We start from the raw sequence: 21279 nt of genomic DNA, 5'->3' as shown, positions 1-21279 counted from the left end.
TACCCATGTGCTTACATCCCAGGAGAGAATATGTTATCCTTCATGCCCCAGGCTGATTGGGAGAAAATCTGTTTGCATTTTTGGCAATCTTATTCTCTACCAGTGTGGCCTGTCTGACTCATATAGCTAGAATCAGAGTTCACAGCCCATTTCTCAAAGTTTGGATTACTCAATTTTAAATAACACCAACAGTTCAGTCCACACAATGCTGTGCAAGCTTATTTTTATACATTGTTTGGAGAGGCAAATAAAATATTTACCTTGAATATCCTTCTCAGCATAGTCCAAATCCTGATTTTCCACCAGCCAATTCTTAGACAAAAAGTGGGGTGAGCCACAGTCTAAGGCAGTTTGTTTGGCAAACTAACTTCACTGGCCAAATCTGGTCAGATGCTTATTTTGTAAAGCTTTATGAAAACATAATCATGCCCATCATTTACATATTGCCTATGGCTGCTTATGTGCTACAATGGCAGAGTCAAGTAGTTGCAACAGAGACCAAACAGCCTGTAAAGCCTTAAAATATTTACTCTCTGGCCCCTTGAAGAAAACATTTCCCAACATTTCCTGATCTAAGGTCAGTAAATGTACCCAGATGTTAGATGATGGAAAGCTAGTCCCCCTGGTTAAAAAAGCCAGGGTAACTAAATTGAACCTGTTCCATAAAATTATAGACCCAATAAAAGAGGAATCAAGAAAGAACAAGTTAAAAGATGAAGTAGGAGACTGAGTAGCTCACCCTGTGAGTATCCACCGACCACACAGGGTCACATGGTGGACTGACTAGTGGACAAAACCTCAATGAAAAAGGTGGGAGCATCCTGTTCTGAAACCTCATTCTGTTCTCTTCCACACTGATAGTTAGGAGAAAGAAAGGACTTTCAGAATGCCACTAACATGAGGCTGTCTTGAGACTGGAGATGATCTGGAGAAAAATCAAGTGTCCTGGGATCCAGAGTGCTTCTTAATACGTGACTCTTATCTACACCTGGCCTGTTTGGTATGTATATCCAGGGGATATTTTGGCTTTTCCTCTCCAATGATTGCAATGGGCCTCTGTTCATGGGCTCCGTGGTGACATCTTAACAGGCCAAGGACTGTACACAAAGCGCGTGTATACAAAGTATATCAAAGTATATTTTTCAGAAATCAATTTAATTCATATTTTCGTACCTCCCTCTGCCTTTTCCCAGAGATTGCCTCTGTAAAGGGACTACAAAGACCTAGATCCCCAACTATAGATACACAATTAGCCACTGACTCATCTCTTATTTCTATCTGCAAATTCCCTACATATCCATGTCAACCTCTACTATTTTTCTCAACTCTCAGCCATAAAAGACACATTCTGTTTCCCCTCTCTGTTGGAGAACTAGAAAATTTATGAGGCCATCTGGGGTCTGTGTCCTAAATATATCATAGAAACTGTTTTTTGGGACTTGTATATACCCATGGATCTACTAAACAATCAATGAAGAAAGGGGGCCATAGGTTCCCTCTTCTCTCAGAGCCCACTAATCCTTCAGAGGGTTGTGCCCCTACATGCACTCCCCTACACACGGGAAGGGAACAAGGCCGCTTCTCACACACAGCCTCTCTGGTAGCTAAGAACCCTTAGATTCCCTCCCAAGTGACCCATCCCTCTAGTCAAATATTAATTTCCCCCTAAGTTTGGGGGTAGAAAGACTAGGCCTGATTCATCATATTTTCTTCTCAAATCTATTGTTTGCTACCTTAATCCTTTCTACTACTTGCAGGGCCTGAACTCTTGAAACCTAAAAGCCAGAAGTAGCTCCTCCTCTGCTGCTCTTCTGTTTTTTGCCAATACATCTTCTCCCCAGAGCAGTGAGTTCAGAATAGCCTCTTGCCTTGATTGGCTATAGAGGAACAAAGGGGAATAGCAAGTGCCAGAAGATATTGGTTAAAATTTGGTGTGTATTGCAAAAACATAATCCCACTGAAACCAATAACTCAAGTTATCCCTCTCTTAGCAATGGAATATGCCATAGATCATGGGACCAAGAATCAATGTCAGTTACTACCTGTTTATTATGCACACATATAATCCCCCCCACCCAAATACACTCAAACATACAGTTAAAACACATGGGGAGCATTTTTGCCATATACATAAGAGATCAAAGTTTATCTGTCTATATCAAGACACATAAATATCAAGATATATACCAAAAATTTAGATATATAAATACATAAGTTTTGTTATGAATCAGTTTTAAGAAAAGGAAAGGAAGACAATGGCAAAGGACACAAAACAGTAATCTACAAAAGAAAAAAATACAAGTGGCATATATAAATGTGTATCAAGGGGCACTTGGTGCTCAGTTGGCTAAGCATCCAACTCTTGATTTTGGCTCAGGTCATGATCCCTTAGTCATGAGATGAGCTCCGTGCTAGGTGTGAAACCTGCTTAAGATTCTCTCTCTCTCTCTCTCTCTCTCTCTCTCTCTCTCTCTCTCTCTCTTTCTTTCTCTCTCCCCACATTTCACCCCTCTGTTGATTGCATGCACGACCACACACATGCTCTCTCTCTGTCAAAAAAATGTGTACCAAAAAAATTAAAATAAATAGAGATAAAATCACCCAGGGACATTATTAGGAACACAGCTTCCTAGGTTCTACCCTGGTGTACAAATACAAAATTTTGAAGGATAACTTGGAAATCTGCATTTTTAGTTAAGCATTATGAAATATTTCTAGAGGCTACCAAGGGTTGGGGCTCATTGGTATTGAAGAAAGTATACTGGTTCAGAGATACTCATCTGACTAAAGTAGAATGACAAATAATCTTAATCAGGAAGCCCAACTTTAATTTCTCTAAAGTAAGCATCAGCATATCTACAGAAAGCAAAATCACCACCACATCAACAACAGTAACAACAACAAACAACCACATCTGAATATGGTATCTGACTGAGAGGATATGTTCCATCCATCCAAGATTCCAATGTATTTTCCTGTAGTAGGTATCCTATATTCTACTTATACCACAGTTTTCCCTAAATCTTTTTTTAAAATAAAAATTTTACTGCTACTATTCAATTTCAAATATTCGCATGCCTGTATACCCCCTTTATCTAAGATTTCTTTTGCTTCAACTTTGAAAGGAGAGCTACTCAGTTACTGGTTTTCAGGTCTTTGGTCTTGCACACACTGTCCTAATTACTTTGTAGAATTCTACTGATAGCACAGAAACTACAGCAGCTGCCTAAATGAACATATGCCTCATATGAAACTCAAATATGTGTTCAATGGGTCCTGTTACTTGGTGCTACCTAAATGCATTCAAAGTGGGTAACACAGTGATGGCATTCCATAAACACATGTGAGCCAAACATAACCTAAATGAAAATTTTCTGGAAACACACTTGTTCAAGTGGCCTGCTTTGTGGTAACAATTGCATTTTAATTTATTAACCAAATGTAAACAAGATATGCTATAAAGGAAGGAAGATGAGAAACAGTTCTACCATCACAAAATGATTCTATTTAGAACTCTGCCATCATTTCTTGGCAGAAATATCTTGTTGGCTTCATTTTGGAGCAGATTGCTTTGAATTGTTTTCACCCATTCCAAAATGTGGGTGCCAGGCTCTATAGCTAGTACATTAACACCATTGTTTTTTAACTGACCAGAAAACAAAAAAAAAAAATCACATTCTAGTAAACTATACCCCACGTTATTAGATCAGCTCCTGCCCCTAAATCATAATTGGAAAACCTTTATAAAAGTCTGTAGGAAAATTCTGGTATGGAGGATAATAGCATTTGCAGGTATACTCTGTAGCATCTTTCCTAAACTGCTTTGCATCCAAATCATACTCATTTCCTTTTCCTCTGCTCAAGTAACACTTTCAAAAATTCCTTTATTATTGTGCAGGTTGTGTTGTATTATAATCATCTGTTTAGATGTCTGTCTCAGCTCCTCAGTCATGAGCAACTTAAGAAAAGTTATCTCTGGCATTATCACTTCTAACATAATATGGCCTAATAAATGTTATCTAAGTAAATGAGTAATTTCTTGACCAAGGAATAATAAAACCATGCTTATATATTTAAGTTTATGTAAAAATGATGTGTAAAAATGATGAAACAAATCACCTTATTCAATGTGGAAAATGGACAATATCAACAGCATATGCTAATTCTTATCAGATATAAAACTAACATTTTAGTGCAGGATCTACATAGTGTAGACACTCATTAAACACTAGCAGTTGATTTGTTCTTCCATTTGTACATGGTGAAGGAGTTCTGTATAGTCTTACAAAGGCAAGCCTCCGGGCACCTGGGTGGCTCAGTGGGTTGAGCGGCTGAGGTAAGCAGATCTGGAAGGCTTAGGAGGTAAGTGTTACAAGCAGTAAAAACCAGAAAGCATGGAATGGCAACCTTAAGGGAAAAATCCTTACCTCAGAATAAATAAAACACTTACCTCAGAATAAACTGAGGGTTGATGGAGGGGGATACGTGGGGGATGGGCTAAATGGGTGATGGATATTAAGGAGGGCACTTATGATGAGTGCTGGGTGTTATACATAAGTGGTTAATCCAATATTACACTATATGTTAACTAACTAGTATTTAAATAAAAATTTGAAAAAAAAAGCAGCTGGAGAGTTTTTAAGAACTAGGTTGGGGGAGGAGGATCCTGGGAAGATGGCGGCATAGGAGGACGCTGGGCTCACCGCGTGTCCTGCTGATCACTTAGATTCTACCCACACCTGCCTAAGTAACCCAGAAAACCGCCAGAAGACTAGCAGAACGGATTCTCTGGAGCCAAGTGTAGACAAGAGGCCCACGGAGGAGGGTAGGAAGGGCAGAGAGGTGGTGTGCGCTACACGGACTGGCGGGAGGGAGCCAGGGTGGAGGGGCGGCCAGACGGCCAAGCAGAGCCCCCGAGTCTGGCTCGCAAAAGCAGAGGGGCCGGATGGAGTGTGTTCCGACAGCAAGCGAGACTTGACATCTGGAAGGTTATAAGCTAACAGCTCTGCTCAGACAATGGGAGGGCTGGAGGACAACGGGAGGGAGAGTTGTTGAGCCCTGGACGACAGAGCTCAGCTTGGCGGGGAACAAAGGCACTCGCCAGCGCCATCTCCCTCGCTCGTCCCCCAGCCAAAATCCCAAAGGGAACCAGTTCCTGCCAGGGAACTTGCTTGCACCTCGCAAACACCCAATGCTGTGCTTCTGCGGATCCATCCCTCCGGCGGGTCTGACTCCCTCCCGGTGCTGCAGGGCCCCTCCTGAAGCGGATCTCTGAAGGAAAAGCGAGCTGAGCCTACCCCTCCCGCCCCTGTGCACCTTGCCCATCCACCCCAGCTAGTACGCCAGAGCCCCAGCACCACAAGCCTGGCAGTGTGCAAGTAGCCCAGACGGACCATGCCACCCCACAGTGAATTCTGCTCCTAGGAGAGGGAAAGAGAAGGCACACACCAGTCTGACTGTGGCCCCAGCGGTGGGCTGGAAGCAGACATCAGGTCTGACTGCAGCCCCGCCCACCAACACAAGTTATTCAAGACAGCACAGGGGAAGTGCCCCGCAGTTCCGTACCCCTCCAGGGACTATCCAAAATGATGAAACAGAAGAATTGTCCTCAAAAAAACCTCCAGGAAATAATGACAGCTAACGAACTGATCAAAAACGATTTAAACAATGTAACAGAAAGTGAACTTAGAATAATAGTCATAAAATTAATCGCTGGGCTTGAAAACAATATAAAGGACAGCAGAGAATCTATTGCTACAGAGATCAAGGGATGAAGGAACAGCCAGGAGGAGCTGAAAATGCTATAAATGAGCTGCAAAATAAAATGGAGACAACCATGGCTCGGATTGAAGAGGCAGAGGAGAGAATAGGTGAACTAGAAGATAAAATTATGGAAAAGGAAGAAGCTGAGAAAAAGATAAAAAAAACCCAGGAGTATGATGGGAAAATTAGAGAACTAAGTGATGCACTAAAGAGAAATAATCTACGCATAATTGGTATTCCAGAGGAGGAAGAGAGAGGGAAAGGTGCTGAAGGTGTACTTGAAGAAATAATAGCTGAGAACTTCCTGGATCTGGGGAAGGAAAAAGGCATTGAAATCCAAGAGGCACAAAGAACTAGGTTGGGGGAACTGCAGGCACCTGTGTTTGCTAATTGGCTTTACCCAAAGGAAAAGTAACTTTCTCATATCTTCATGTCAGGAGGTAGTTTTACAATCTGGAGCAATGTGCCCAAGGAAGTTGTCTCCTATCCTCCCAGAATACTTGATATCTGATAGCCAAAGATATAGGCACTATCTTCTGTGATGATTACACTTCAAAGAGATGGCCCCAGGTCCTTGAGAAAGACATTCTTGGTGATAGCAAAAGGCAGGGAAAAGATAATATACATTTCAAATGGGGCAGAGAAAGAATTTCTAATTCGTTTTCCAAGGTAAATGCTCTAAGAAAAGAGAGGTCAGGGGCCTAGAGTTGAGCCATCTTAGAATAGTTAGAGGATTTCTTTGATTCTCATTCTGTAAAGAGGATAATTCATGTACTGTTTGAAAGAAGGGTCATTAGAGCAATCCCAACCCTATAGCAATGTCTCCTCTTAATAAAAATTTTTAAGATTATTGTCAATAAAATCACATTAAGAAAATCATTGTCTTCAAATTAATTAAAAAAGAACATGTTTGTTTTAAAAAGAACTACTTAACCTCCAACAATATTTTAAAACTTACAATGGCATTTGTTGTGGCTTTGAAATATTCCTAGGGAACAATGCTGGTTAGTGCTGAAAATGATTTAATTGTATTAAATAACTTTGAATAAACAAAATGATTATTTGGATATATCTTTAGTCAGTGGTTCAGGGCATTCCTAAGATACCTGAAATAAACATTTAATTTGGAAGGATGAAAATCCTATTTACTCCTTCATTAGGCAATAGTTCTCTTTCAACAAGTATTTTAAATTTCTGTTATAGATAAAGGATAATACTTCATGATTTAATAGATTAAAAAATTAATAAGGCTAATCTTTTCTCTTAAACTCACACACTACTAAGTAGATTATGTAAGTCACCAAGTTGCTCTAATGCAAGACAGATTGATATCAGTGCCATAAGAGAATGCCGATTGCTGTGGCATTACCAAAACAGGAAAATCAAATCCCATTAAGTCTCTTTTAGTTCACAAGTACCTTAGTCAAGTATCAAAAGGTTGCAAGTAACATAGACTCCCTCGATTTCTTTTAATGAGAAGTATGAAACATTAGCAAATATAAATTTATTTCATGAAATCCGAGGCCAGCCCTCAGAAGCAAATAGATCCAGAAAATGGACATTAAAATTACTCTCTCTGTCTCTCTGGATTTATGTGGTCTCTTACTCCTGCTTCTCTCCCTTCAATTTTTTTCTTTTTTTGCCTAATTGCCTTCTCTATTTTGTCATGTGTAAGGCCAAACATGGTCAGTCCAGATCTTAATTTGCATTCCTTTTCAGTGAAAGAGCTAAAAAAACAAAAAACAAAAAAACTGACCCATGTCTCAGAGACCCAAATCCAAATAGCCTGGAGAAAGCATCTAAGTTGCCTGAACTGGGCCGGATGTTTATCCTTGTCCAAAAGATAGTATTGAGATACAATGAAGTCCACCCAATGAGTGGACTTTCCAGACTAGGGAAACAGAAGTTAGGACATTAACTCAAAATATGTAAAAGAAAATAAGGTAGATGCTAGACTAAGAAGTAATATTACCATCCTTCATCAATGAACATTCTGGGGAATTGTCTCTTAGCAGGGATTAGATTCTAAAGTCAGCATACATTGAAAAAACGCTTAAAGACAAAATTATCTTTGAAATATCTTAAATAGCCCTAACTTCTTTCACACGTGTGGTTTTATGTATATAACCATTCTTATGGAATGCTTTGGTTGCAAATAGAAAATAAGCTTGACCCAATCGGCTTAAACAAAAAGGAAGAAAACTTGTTATCTCACAAACAAATGGTCCAGTGTTTGTTAATTCAGTTGTTCAATGATATTATGGCACCAAAGTTCTCTTCATTTTCCTGTTTTGCCATTCTTAGCAAGTCTGACTCTCCCAAGCTAACATCCTTTGTGCTCACAAATGGCTACAGACCAGGGACTCAATCATACAGGAAAATATACAAAGTCTCTTCCTTGTTCATCTAATTTAAGGAGTGATACAAACTCTTTCTCAAAGCCCTCTACTCTCAGTTGACCTTCCTCAAGTCTCCATCAGAAATGGGGTAGAACTCACCCTAAACCAACTACTAGCTAGAAGAATAGGAGCATTGTAGTAGATTTATAACAATCATAACTTAGCCGGGAGCCAATTTGGGCAAAGCTGGACACCATACAGTATCAGGGCTCTTTCAACATGGAAGTAGCAGAAAACAAATAATTTGGCACTCACAAAACTCCTGATTCTAGTCATGCTTATTTTAGCTCTAATTAATATAAAAGAAAAGAGTGAAAATAAATCTCAGATTTCATCAAACCCAATGAATTCCAAGATTAACAATGTGTGTGTACTATCTATCGATATCCTGTGACTTGGTGATTTGTAATATTCTTTGAGAACTTCTTGTCTAGGTTATATAGGTGAAGCTCTAAAGCCCAAATAATAATTAAAGAAGTGAATAAAAGCACTATTTTAATCCAAGTGGAAATGGTATGAATAAACAGGCAGACTGTGAAAAATTCATTTGGATAAGATAAGAGAATTATTTTCACTGGCCCAGTCAGTTAGTTGTTTATCTCACAGGGAATCATGTTGCCCTCAGGCCCTGCAGGGGACCCACCCGTGAAAGATAAGAGTTATGTACCATACTTCTTCTCTAGGACATCAACAGGGTCATATTCTGGCTATTTGAAAGATCCACCTTTTTGTGTCAATTTGCACTAAATTCCCACTAAGCCCTGAGAAACACTGGTCTAGTCTGTAGAAATGTACCTTCAGGCAACAAAAAGTTTTATGTTAAATTTTTGCCCTCATGTTTTACTGTAGCTTTGCTGGTTTTTTTTTTAAATGTTTATTTATTGATTTTTAATAGAGAGAGTGAGTGGGGGAGGGGCAGAGAGACACAAAGAGAGAGAATCCCAAGCAGGGTCCACACTGCCACTGCAGAGCCTGATGTGGGGGGCTCTAACTCATGGACCATGAGATCATGACCTGAGCCAAAATCAAGAGTTGGTTGCTCAACTGACCGAGTCCCAGGAGCCCCTAGATTTTTAAAAATTATTTATTGTGCTTAACTGTAATAACCTCTCTGAGGGCAAGTCTTTGATACAGCATCAAGTTTGAAACCAGAGTCAGTGATCAAAAATGTCCAGCAAATGAAAGAATAAATTTTCTTTCTTACCCATTTCTGCACATTTACCCAAACCACAATATTCTGTCAGTTGCCTTTTAAGTTCATAAATATCCCCAGTAACTGAACAGCACAACTCCTTTGTAAAAATGTTGCACAACACATGTATCAAATGCTTAATGTTAACATTGAACAATCCTCAAAGAAGTGGAGCAGGGCTCCCTAGTTCTTAACTGTGGGCTGTGCATAATGACTTCCTTCCAAATAATACGTTATGGAAAGGAGACAAGTTTTAAGTGGAGAAAATTGACCAACACTTCCTCAGCCAGGTAATCAAAGTCAACATCAATAGTGAAAATCAAGGTGATAGTTTGTCCCTTTATATTATGTGATAAGAATGGCATGTTACCTCTGTGATCTTCATCTCCAAAACACATAATCCTATTCTAGTTGTGAGAAAAATTACCCATAAATCACAACTGAGAGACATTCTACAAATTACAGGACCAATAATCCTCAAAACCACTGAGGTCATCAAAAACAAGTCTTAGAAACTGTGAGAGCCAAGACGAGCCTAAGGAGACACAATGATTAATGTCACATGATATTCTCAGTGGAACAGAAAAGGAATTGGTAAAAAGGAAATCTGAATCAAGTATGGACTTTATTTAATAATCATGTATCAATATATTGGTTCACTAATTGTATCAAATGTACCATACTAATACTGTAAGAAGTTACTAACAGGGAAAATGGTGTGGGCTATATGGGAACCCTATACTATTGTAATTTTTCTGTGAAAACAATTTTTTTTGTTCTAAATATAAAGGATCTTTACCTCATATTCATCTGGAGTGGAGAGGGGAGAAATGCAATAATCAAACACCAAATGATGCCTTTGTATATATTACCCCTCCCCATTCTGCCCCAGGGGAGAAATGAATCAACACCTGTGATCCAGCAAAGCGACAGCACATGCCTTCTTCATGGGGAGAGTGACTAAAGTGTGTGGCTGGAGGCCAGGACTGTTAATCTAGTGGAGGCTGCTGCACATGGCTGTAAGAGGAGAACTCCCCACCATCAGGTGCCCTCTCCATATTCCCTGTCCTAGCAGCACCAAAATACTGCTGTATTTTTCAGATAGTCCACCACAGATTTTAAACCTCTAAAAGATCACACATTCCTATTTTCAGCAAAGACTTTGAACTCAGCTAATTTTTGTACTTTATGATTAACCATCCGGAAAGGGTCTGTCCTTGCTCTTAGATTTTTATTTTACACTCAAATCCTCAAATACTTGGGTTTATACTGACTGACCTGCTCAAATTTCTTATTTCCCAGAATTGTTATGCTGCAAGATTCTTCCTCCTTTGCAGTGGTCCATCTCTTCACTGAGTTATCCTCTGTCCTCAATTCTTCCTTGTCCTGGACTAATTTAAATTATGAAACAAATCCACAGCATTTCAAAGGAATCTTTTTCCATCAGCCAAGATTGTTCACCAGCCAAGAAACCCTTGGGGCAACCAAGTTACCTATTAAATCTTCAGCAAGATCTAGAATTTGCTTCCTTCTGTTGGGTAACTTATAAATGTAGCAATAATATTGTGTATCCCAAATTCCACATTCATTACCAATTACGGGCATATTAGATATTTTATTTTGGAATGTGTTGCATATCAGTTTACAGAAAAAGAATTCCAAAGCCAGCCGCCAAATTCCTCCTTTATGTCACTTGACAATGAGGCACGAAAAACAATTGCAACAGCTGTATATATCCTGAGATCATGAGCCATACGCTTTATATAGAAACTGAGAATTTCAAAAGTTTAAAGCAGTTAAGTTAACCAACCTTTAAACAACTTTAAAAAATAGTTTCTTAAATTGTCAACCAAACCATAATTTTGATTAGAGAAAGACAAGATGAATAAGTTTGATCTGTGACCCTAAGTGAAAGGAACCCATCTGTTAATGTATCAGTTGAAAGGGGCACAAATACCATATGATTCCACTCACAAATGGAATCTAAAAAAAAAAAAAGAATAAACAAACAAAATCAGAACTATAAATGCAGAGAACAAACTGATGGTGGCCAGAGGGGAGGAGTGTAGGGTGGGTGGGGGCAAAATGGGTACAGGGGAAAGGGAGATACAGGCTTCCGGTTATAGAATGAGCAAGTCACAGGAATAAAAAGCAGAGCATAAGGAATACAGTCAATGATATTGTAATAGCAATGTAATGGGACAGATGGTAGCTATACTTGTGGTGAACATAGCACGGTGTATGAATTTGTCAAATCGCCAAGTTGTAATACACCTGAAACTAGTGTAACACTGCATGTTAACTATAGTCAAGTAAGAAAAATTTTTAAAAATCAAAGCACAGCTCCAGTCATCCAAGATGCTGAAAGGAAAGAAGGTTAAGAACAAGATGGTCAACCCTGTTCCTGCTGACATGAGGAAGCAGGAGGCCAAGAAGGTGGACAATCCCCTATTTGAGAAAAGGCCCAAGAATTTTGGTATTAGACAGGATATCCAGCCCAAAAGGGACCTCATCCGCTTTGTCACCAATCAGGCTGCAGTGGCAAAGGGATATTCTCTATAAATGTCTAAAAGTGCCTCCCATAATTAACCAGTTCACCCAGGCCTGGGACCACCAAGCAGCCACTCAACTGCTTAAGCTGGCCCACAGATACAGACCAGAGACAAATAAGAAGCAAAGATTGTTGCTCCAGGCTGAGTAGAAAGCTGCCAGCAAAGGTGATGGCCCTCTAAGAGGTCACCTGTCCTTCAAGCTGGGGCTAATACTGTCACCGTCTTGGTGGAAAACAAGAAAGCTCGGCTGGCGGTGATTGCACATGATGTGGATCCCACTGAGGTGGTTGTCTCCTGTGTGCCCTGTGTCGTAAGATGGGGGTTCCCTACTGCATTATCAAGGGAAAGGAGGCCAAGCTAGGACATCTGGTCCACAGGAAGACCTGCACTACTCTCACCTTCACACAGGTTAACTCGGAAGACAAAAGAGCTGTAGTTCTGGCTAAGCAGGTGGAAGCTATCAGGACCAATTACACTGACAGATATGATGAGATATGCGGTCACTGGGGACGCAATATCCTAGGTCCACAGGCAGTGGCTCACATTGCCAAGTTGGAAAAGGCTAAAGAACTGGCCACAAAATTGGGCTAAGCATAAGCTGTTGAATTTTCTGTACATAAAAGTTACAAAAAGTTCTCTTTCAAAAAAAGTCAAAATAGCACAAAAAAGACACATTCTTTTTATAAAAACAGACAAATCCAGATTGCTTATCTGAAATAGATGGGCTCCAGTCATTCTTTGAAAATTTATTTTAGTTCAATTTTTAAAAATTAGTAACAAAGATGTGTAAAACATATCTATGGCAATCTCTAATTTCATCATCTTTGGTTTTTGAAAGATTATATATAATCTACTATTACCAACATATATATCATCAATATATAGTCTCCTTGAGGGTCTTTTCTATCTGTCCATCTCTTAGCCTCTTAATAGAGTGCCTTTTCAAAATAGATATTTGATAATTTACATTGAGATATAATGGATGCTAATAATTGCTAAAGGGGTCTCAGTGCACAGCTGAAAGGAGAAATTGCTATGAGAGAGAAGCTTAAAAGAAGATAATGAGAAAAATATATCATTCATTTGTTCAAAGACACTTGAGTGCCTACTCTTTGCTGATGCTCTGCTAAGCACAATGGGGGGATGGAGAAAAATATGATTAGGGCTTGAAGTATCAATAATACTTATCAATAATTAAGGATATAAGGTGTACATATGATATGTACTAGACACTAAGTAGGAAGAAAAAGTGAGTGACAATGAAAACATCTAGGACTTAAGGAGAAGTAGAAATCACTTGCATCTGAGAATGTTCTAGAGACTGCTCATAAATAGAGTGATGATGATTAGCATAGCTAAATTAATAATTATCTAAATGGGCTGAAGGGAAAATAGAGTGGCAGGGATCAAAACTGATTCTCTGGATCCTGTCTGAATCTTATTAAAATTGTGTCAGGAGAAATATGACAGAGAGCCCATGACTAAAAGTTACCTTGCTTATATTCTATGATTTGCAAATTAATCAATCTCACAATTTGATCACTGTGATTCCTAAGAGTTTTGTATTAGTTTCATTTAGCAATTTTATGTTTATAGATTGTCATTTTTTTTTAATTTTTAAAGAAGCTCTTTATCTCTAAATTATGCAGCCTTTGTGCCAAAAATTTGAAAACATTCATGTTGTTCAGTCATGGATACAAAACAACTAGCATGAAATCAAAGGGTCTGCGATAAAATATTTAGCTAGAAATTTAAAAGCCTAGTTAATATTTAACCCCAAAATTACATAATAATAATGATGATAACGAACGTGACTCATGATAACCATTAGAGTTGTATAAAATTAAATTAATGATGGTTTTAAAACATGAAATGATCATTTCAAGGGAAGAAAATTAGTTTTGTGTGACCATATGCTACAAATTGAGAATAGATTTAGAAAGTATCAAAAAGCACTGAAATAATACAGATACAAAAAAATCTTCTAGTATTTGACCATTATCAAACACTCAGAGATTCCCCGCTGCCTAATGGTTATCCCCTTCCCACATTTCTCAGCATGGGATACAAGTCTTCCCCCACACTTTTGTCCCTTCTTGCTTTTCTAGTGTCCAATTCACCCAAACCCTGCTGGAGCAAAGTTACTTTATTTTCTTAAAAACTGCAAAGGCGTTCCCATATCTTGTCTTTTGCTACTGTAGTATAAACCTTTCTCCACAACTCTGGATGGAGTAAGCCTGTTAAGGTCCAATAAACATACTACTTTTATCATGAAGTAAAATAGTCTCAGCTATGACAGCCTTAAATGTGACTAGACATTGTGCAATTTATAGAGAACACTGGGAAGAGTGTGGACAACATCTCAAACCAAGGAATACTTGGAAAACTCAACTACCAGGTATACTAGGACCCGTGAAACAGTGGATCAGAAGGAAAGGGAGGAAACTGGAAGAATAAGGAAGAATAGAGAATAAGGAAGAATAGAGAAACTGAAGTAGCTCAGGGTGTGTGTGTGTGTGTGTGTGTGTGTGTGTGTGCATGTGTGGTGGGGCGGGCATGGAAGGAAAACAAAGATGCAAGGAGCTACCAGGAATGTTACTCAGCGATGTTGTAAATTTAGACTTGTTTCCAACAGAGATCAATATTTTTTTTTCAGTTTTGCTTGTTCTTTTTTAACTACTGCCTTATTGAGATGTAATTCACATAGAAAATTCACACACCACATTTAAAGTATATTATTTAATGGCTTTTTGTATATTCACAGGCATGTAAAATCATTCCCATAGTCGATTGTAAAACATTTTCATTATCTCAGAAAAGAAACTCCTTATCTTGTAGCCACCACTCTCTTGTATCCTCATCCCTGCAGACCTAAGCAAGTACTCATCTACTTCCTGTTCTATAGGTTTGCCTATTAAAGACATTTCATATAAACAAAATCATACTATTTGGTCTTGTAAAACAGGCTTATTCCACTCAGCGTAATGTTTTCAAGGTTCATTCATGTTTATCAGGGGTCAAATAGCAGATGGAAGCAATTAGCAGATGGATAATTCACTGGGAGTGGTGGGCAAGAGACCAGTTCCTAAAAAGGTCCACCCTCCCAGAACAACAACTTTGTGAGAGTTAATCAAGATGTGAGGAGCAGGTCTTGCTACCCAGGAAGGATTTCAACACTAAAAAGAATAAACAAAATGAGGACCTAGTTACATAGGTGAGGCCAATAAAGATGGAGGCAGAGGGATCTCTCTTGACATCCAAAATAGGAAGCTTGTGGCAACAAAACAAAGTATTGACCAACTAAATTATTCTAGTCCCTTCCTTCCTCTTCATTTCCACATAATGGACAACAAAACAAATTAACAACAGTAAAAGCAAAGATCAAGAACAACACAGAAGGCTTGTTCTCGTTATTATAAACTATCAATACAATTATCAACATGAGAAATACAATCACTACAGCGCAAGGCTCCTTCATGAAGCAAGACTGATTTATCTAATTTGGAGAAGACGTATGTATTTTTCCTAACATCTGTACATTGTTTATATGTTAACAAACTTTCATAACTCTCTGAGTCTGTCCTTGCCAAAAAGATATTCAAAGTTCTTAAATGAAAATTTGATATAATGAAAGTATGTATGTATTGACTTACCAGATTCCCACTGATTTTACAAAGATAGGATATTCATATTGTTCAGGATGTTTTATAATTAGTTTACTGTTAATTTGAAAATTGGAAATCTTATTATATTATGAGGTATTCCAAATTTATGATGTGCTTATTTTACTATAAGGTTTTTGAAACTAAAATCAGCAATTGTTTGATAAATATAAATAGACCTTGGTATTCCTTAATGTCTCTTTGTATAAAGCTTTCACTTATCTAATTCAACAGCCCATGCTTTTTCTCCAATGTGCAAAGATTAGTTGTGGAGAAGGGTGTACATCACAGGCAGCTCATGTTAGTCTTCTAATTAATGTATGATTTTACATAAACATTTTTAATTTGACAATCTTTAAAGGCTATGACTAAGTTTATTATTGTTTTAATGAAACTTTTACCGAGATATATAATTCACGTGTCATAAATTTCACCCTTTTAAATTGTCCAATTCAATGATTTTTAGTATATTTATACAGTTGTACATTAAATACAACTCTGCAATTCTAGAACATTTCATCACCCCAAAATGAAAGCCCACCTCAATTAGCAGTCCCTTCACATCTTTTCTTTCCTACAGCCTCTAGCAACTGCTAATCTACTCTCCATCTTATAGATTTGCCTATTCTGGACATTTAAAATAAAAAATATATATATACAATTTGAGGCTTTTTGTGTGTGACTGTTTTGACTTAGCATAATATTTCATGATTAATCCACATTGTAGCTTGTATTAGCACTTCATTTTCATACCCAAATAGTATTCCAGTGTATGGATATATTACATTTTGTTTATCCATTCATTAATTGGTGGACATTTGGGTTACTTCCACATTTGGCTATCATAAATAATGTTACTATGAACATTTGTGTACAAGTTTTTGTGTGGGCATGTGTTTTTAATTCTCTTGGAGATATACGTAGAAGTGAAAGTGCTGGTTCTACAGTAACTTTGTTTCACTTTTTGAAGAACTGCCAAATTATTTTCTAAAGTGGCTCCACCATTTTCCATTCCCACAAATGATGTATGGGGGTTGCAATTTCTCCAGATATTTGTCAATAATTGTTATGGTCCATCCTTTTTATTGCAGTCTTCCTAGTGAGTGTGAAGTGGTATCTCATTGTGGCTTTTATTTGCTTTTCCCTAAAAACTAATGATATTAAGAAACTTAATTTGTTTCTTGGCCAGTTATATAGTACCTTCTTTGGAGAGATGTCTATTCAAACATCTTTCTCAGTTTTAGTTGGATTATTAACATTTCATTGGTGAAACGTGAGGATTCTTTATGTATACTGAATACCAGTTCCTTACCAGATATATACAAATATTTTCTCCCATTCTGTGGGTTATCTTTTCAATTACTTGATAATATCCTTTGAATCACAAATGTTTTAATTTTGATGAATTCCAATATATCTACTTTTTGTCATTGTAAATTGGTATAATATCTATGAAACCATTGCTTAATCCAAGGTCACAAAGATTTATTCCTATGCTTTCCACAGATAGCTTGATCTCCTACATTTAGGACTATGATCAATTTTGAGTTCATTTTTGTATATGATGAGGTAAGGGTAAGGTAGGGGTCCAAATTCAATCTTTGGTATATGTAATTCAATTGTTCCAACACCACTGTTGAAAAGACTATTCTTTTCCCATTCAATTATATTGACACTCTTGTTGAAAATCAATTGGCTATAAATGTAAAGGTTTATTTCTTGACTCTAAATTCTATTCTGTTGACTATATTTGTGTATTTATGTTAGTACCACACTGGCTTGATTGTTTTAGCTTTATAATAAGTTTTTTAAAATTTTTGTTTTGCTTTATTTTATTTTAGAGAGAGACAGAGCATAAGTAGGGAAGGGGCAGAGAGGTTCCAGGCTCTGTCAGCACAGAGCTGAACGTGGGGCTCAAAGTCCCGACTCATGACCTAAGTCGGATGCTTAACTGACTGAGCCACCCAGGTGCCCCTACTTTATAAGTTTTTAAATGGAAATTGTGAGTCCTCCAACACTGTCTTTTTCAAGATTGTTTCAAGTATTCTGGGTTCTTTATATACCTATATGAATTTTAAAGCTTACAACCACAATTTAGAAGCTTTTTGTACATTCTTTGGGGTTTCCTATGTAGATAATCATGTCATCTGCAAACAAGAATAGTTTTGTTTCTTTTTTTTTTTGTGATTTGTATGTTCTTTATTTAATTTTCTTGCCTTATTGCACTGACCAGAGCTTCCATTATTATGTTGAATGAGTGTGGTAATATGAACATCTTACCTTCTTCCTGCTTTTAGAGGGAAAGCATCCCGTCACACCATGAAGTATAATTTAGCTGTAGGGTTTTATTTTTTTTATAGATATTCTTTATCAAGATGAAGAAATTCTCCTCTATGCTTTGCTTTTCTTTGTTTTTTTACTGAGAATTTTGTCATGAATATGTGGTGAATTTTGTCAAATGCTTTTACTGCATTGATTGATATGATCATATGACTTTTCTTCTTTAGCCTGTTTATATGATAGATTACACTGGCTGATTCTTAAATATTGAACCAGTCTTACATACCTGGAATAAACCCCTCTTGTTTACATTGAATAATTCTTATTACAAATTATTTAATATTAAATTATTGATATTTAAATAATTAATAATTTATTAATAGTAAATAAATGAATAATAAATTAATATTAATTTAAATATTAATTTATTAATTTAATTTATTTTAATATTAATTTAAATTAATATTAGATACCATATGTTGCTGGATTCTATTTGTTAATAATTTAAGAACTTTTACCTCCATTCATAAGGGACATGGATCTATAGTTTTCTTTTTTTGTACTGTTTGTCTGGTTTTGATGTTAGGCTAATGCTAGCATCATAAGTTGAGTTGAGAAGTGTTCTCTTCTCTTCTGTTTCCTGAAACAGATTGTGTAGAATTGGTGCTAATTACTTTTTAAAAATTTGATAGAATTCACCAGTCAAACAATCTGGGCCCAGAGATTTTTCCAGTTTTAAAACCATAAATTACGTTTCCTTAATATTATAGAGTTATTATTGCTTTAGTGTTTTCATTTTTTAGTATTATAAAATAAATGTATATACATTTTAATTTTTAACCTTTTTTCTTACTTTAAGATAATAAATTTCCTTATCTGACTTCATGGCTTCCACCTTCTTCTCTAGTAGATGTAGCAGTGTTCTGGGCTTCTGCTCTGCCTAGTTATTCAATCTCCTACCCTATGAAAGTCCTACATTCTAAGTTTCTACCTTCACATATGAATACAGGCAAACTTCTCCCATCCGGCTTTTTATCTCAAATCACCACTCCCACTACTAGAATATTTACTCTCTTCTGAAAGGTATACTCCTATTCCAAAGAGGAAATATCAAGTGTTGACTTCTGTCTCTCTTGGCTGTCTTCAGATTTTGGTTGAATAACTTCTTTATCTGTTTTCTAATAAAGGGAAAGGGAAACAGACAGAGAGAGAGAGAGCGTACATGCTCTAACTAGGTAATAATTAAAGTCTTTTATAGTTTTCAAATTACGTTATTCAATGTTTCTAAATACAAAATCACTATCTTTATTTTGGAGTCAATACCTCTCATTCTGTTATGGGCATAATAGCCCAAGCTAGAAAACTTTCAGTTGTTTGATTTTTTTTCCCACTCCTTTTACCTTCTGTATCAAATATGTTACCATCAATTTCCAATCATCTTTTGAAGAGTTCACTGGTCTCCTCTCTGTGGTTGGATATGTCATTTCGTTCTTTCCACTATTTTCTTTTTTTTCTTTTTTCTTCTTCTCTATAAGAAATGTCCTGTCCCTTCCTTCTGTTATCCAGATCCCCTTCCTATGAAATCCTATAGTATTGTACTTTATCATACAAGTATAGGTATATTATATAAATATATACACACATTTAATGTAAATATTATACATACATATTAAACAGATATACTAGAAGACATTAGTATACCTTCCTTCAAAATTTCTATCTTAAAAATCATACATTTATATTAAGATAACTCCATATTGGTAATGGCTTTATTGGAATTGTTCTCAGATGCTTGAGCATATATGTATAATTTTAACATTTTCAGGCTGAGAAATGTAATTTTAATACAGTTAAGTGAATCAAAAGTTAGATCAATCAAACTGGCCAATAGTATCTTCATGTTTTAAAAAAAAGTGCTAGTAAGAAACAGGTATTCTTATGTGGCTTTGTAACTCACTAAGAAGCAAATCCAAATGACAGCATTCTAAAATTATCATACTGAGGCAGTATCAACAGACTTAATGGATAGTTTGCCAAAATGGCCTTTGAATGACAATATTCTTTTGAATATATAAATTATATTTTATATTTTAATCACCCCAACCTGCCACATATTTTTCAAAACTAATTATTTGATATGTTATCTTCTCAAAAATCACAGAGTGTATGCTCCCCAAGGACAGATTTTCTGCTTCACCCATTTATATCCTTCATAATGCCTAACAGCTTAATTCTTCATAAGATGGCCAGAATGGACTCATTGACAGACATCTGTACAATGTGTACAGTGCTTCAGTGTATAATTCAGGAATCAGAGAGATGGCCCTGACCTAATGATTTTACATTATAAAAGATAAAAGTCTCTAAAAGGACAAGCCAAAAGCACTTTTTTAAAAAATGAAATGCTAAACTGCATTTGCAGAATTGCTTTTAGATCCTGGGATATACATGAAATGAATTTATGGAAAATACTGAAGTGATAGGTTTAATATTATGGTCTCAAGAGCTGTTTGGATACAAGTAAAACTAATCAATTTAGATTGTTCAGTTTAGTTATTATTTTCACTTCAGGGGAATTCCTGAATCATTAAACTTAGTAATTTCTATAGCTACTATGGGTCTCTGATTACATGGCTCACCTAATGAAACAGTAAACAGATAACCAAATTAAAAACCCCCAAGGGTAAAAAAGGCTAGAATATTCATCTTTTCAAATTTCAAATATTTAATCAGGATTGTTAGCTGTCTAATGCTTAATGTCATGTAACTAAATTCAAGTACATATCATGAAGGCTTTTTAATACTTTATTTTTAAAAACATAACAATAGATAGTTTTGTGATATTTAGAAGTGAAGGTTTATATGGAGACAATATTTTTATGTATGCATGCAGAGAGACAAAGTAAAATTCTTGAAGTTCAAGGAAAAAGATGAAACTAAAATTGAACAACAGGTGCTTTCCCAATTTTGCATTTATGTTCTGTTCCGTTTGAGTAAGTGGACTTATACATCATGAGTTCCTTCCTGAGTGTCAGTCACTCCATGCAGCCCCTCCCTTAATAAACCATTTGACCAGGACTGCATCATGACTCTGGGTAGAAGCTGACCTCATCAAAGTATTTCTCATCTAAAACATATCTTTTGAAGTCTGGTGATTGGCTAAGTGGTGGGTAAATTTCTGTGTATTACAAAAGCTGACATGTGATTTTCAAAGAAGTAGAGGGAGGGTGCTATGCAACTTGAGAAGCATATCTAATTATATACTGTTATATTGGTAAAGAAATCATATGAGTTTGAACTCAGTGCAAACTGTAGAAAGTGAATCTCTATAAAGTCTTGCTAGTCAAGTAGGCCAATGGTTTTTTTCAAAAGACTGAGAAACATGGGTTAAACCATTGATAAAGAAGCTCTTTACCTATAGTAAAGTTTGC

General features: G+C 36.6%; 2 long non-coding RNA genes and 1 pseudogene across 2 annotated transcripts in view; 2 read left to right on the top strand and 1 right to left on the bottom strand.

Moving 5' to 3' along the window:
• The window catches only part of LOC144616394 (uncharacterized), a 397874-nt gene that overhangs the window by 145793 nt on the left and 230802 nt on the right, over positions 1 to 21279 (bottom strand). The window lies entirely within an intron of this gene.
• On the top strand, positions 492 to 10852 carry LOC132667271 (uncharacterized). The gene is made up of 4 exons (XR_009605064.2): positions 492 to 577; positions 862 to 1000; positions 10247 to 10399; positions 10657 to 10852. It is a non-coding gene; the product is annotated as an uncharacterized LOC132667271 (long non-coding RNA).
• On the top strand, positions 11713 to 12497 carry LOC132667268 (large ribosomal subunit protein eL8 pseudogene; annotated as a pseudogene).

This window comes from Panthera onca, chromosome B2 (assembly GCF_046562875.1).
Source record: "Panthera onca isolate mPanOnc1 chromosome B2, mPanOnc1 haplotype 2, whole genome shotgun sequence".
NCBI classification, from domain to species: domain Eukaryota; kingdom Metazoa; phylum Chordata; class Mammalia; order Carnivora; family Felidae; genus Panthera; species Panthera onca.
This window is presented reverse-complemented; position numbering and strand designations above follow the sequence as displayed.